The sequence below is a fragment of the Triticum dicoccoides genome, chromosome 1A (genome assembly GCF_002162155.2).
Source record: "Triticum dicoccoides isolate Atlit2015 ecotype Zavitan chromosome 1A, WEW_v2.0, whole genome shotgun sequence".
Taxonomy (NCBI): Eukaryota; Viridiplantae; Streptophyta; class Magnoliopsida; order Poales; family Poaceae; genus Triticum; species Triticum dicoccoides.
Genome location: NC_041380.1, coordinates 311,808,248 through 311,810,126, shown reverse-complemented (window position 1 = coordinate 311,810,126; position 1,879 = coordinate 311,808,248).

Sequence of the window (1,879 nt, the reverse complement as noted above, 5' to 3'; positions counted from 1 at the left end):
CTGGGTAGTTAGTTGGACCCAGACCAATGAACGGACTCATGTTGAACGTGCTCTTACAACATTTTCCGCGGAGGAAATTTACATCTGTTCGCCGACCAGACTGGTGGTCAATGGCACGAATGATGGCGCGGCTCTCCCACGCGTTGCAAGGGAGATGGGGGTCACTCACGGAAGATGCATCTCGCTCCCTCCGTGAGCGCGCTCTCTTCAGCGTGTATGGAGGGTCATCTTCTTCGCCCGATCTACGCGTTTTCCTCCTTCTAGTTGGGGGATCCATCACACACCAAAGCTTAGCTTGGGATGCATGCGAAATAGCAGATGCGTAAGCATGGATTTCCAAAAAAAAGTAAGGTTTGACGCAATGGAAAGAGGAAACAGAGTGGGGGAGAATCTTGATCGGCCATGTACCGCCCTATCTGCCGGTCGATCGCCTTTATGCAGCTACTCCCATCACCAGATCTGCTTTTCCCCTCCTATTTTTCCACCGGCGGACGAGAGGGATGAACAATGGTCTAGGTGAGAGCTCGGTTCTTGAGGAGGAAGCCTGGGGCAAAGAGTAGACTGAAGTGGGGGAAAGGTGAGCAGGGGAGTGTGGACATATATGCTGCTACACGGCCACACGCGCAGTTACAAACCATTAATTACGTAGCTACCCCTCGGGGGTGTGTATACTTACCCATTTTGGGGTTGCCATGGCGGGAGTTCTCCCGCGCAGAGCACTGGATCGTGACACGGTTGCCACATTAGTGCCGGCCGGATCGTGGCCAACATGCATGCACGCATACGTACCAGCTCACCGGGAGCTATTCTGGCCAACAAATAGTTTTGCCAGCCGGTATAGCTGAACCTTTTTTCGCTGCACAGAAATGGTAATGTCACCATATCCATATGCGTCCACACATCTTTCTTGCAAGCGGAAAGTGACCCACGATGCCTGGAGCTGTACGCTACAGTACTCCGGACGCTTTCTGTGACCGCCCCCCCATACACTGGTCGCTATAGCAAAAGAGTACATTTCTCCTGGGACCAGCGCCCGTGCCCGACACGATCTACAAAGGTGAGTAACTAGCCAATGATTTGTGCTCTGATCCGCATATGGATCCAAAAAAGGGATGCCCCCGCTTCGGGAATCAGCCATGCGCTGCGGGGGAAAGGGACGATGGCTGCTGGTGGTGGGTGGCGACTTTTCCTTTTTTGCCGGGACAGAATCTGCATGCATGCACGTTAAAATAATTGCCACATGGCGCTACAGTTAACGATTTGGATTTATCTAAGACCACAACTCTAAGCTAGCATCACTAAATGCAACATTTTTTTAATGTTGTTCCGACAGCTGCCGGCTTTGGGGGAGATTAACTGTACTGTTGCGGGTACTTTTGACTCGACTGAAGCGCCGATCCGGCATGCTCGAATTAATTAACGATGTCACCACACCCGTTGTCATCATTCTCTTTCGTCCCCACGTTTTTACTACTCGCAAATTGTTTGTTTGTCGCCCATCCACATAGGTGGAGTTGCGCAACTAATACGGAGCCATCTTGTTTTTTTAACACGTGTTTTCCTCTAAATTTTTTTCAACCTCACCATGCAATCTCCGATGTTCTTTTTTTTTTTCGTTTTTGATTCTTGTTGTTACTGGCTAACAAACGATGAAACAAATGGAGTTTGGAGTACAGGTGATCGTCGGTCCCATTATCTCACACTTTTGCATTGTGAGTTTGCAAGAGTTCTTTTCCTTCCGAGGTGACAACAAGTTTGGCGTCATTTTGGTTTTAGGACCTCCCTCGTTGCTACAACTCAAAAAAGGAAAAAAGGATGCGCCCCCGAGAGAGATCCTATTTTTTCCCCATGCAACGATGGCTTCCGATTGGTAGTTCAA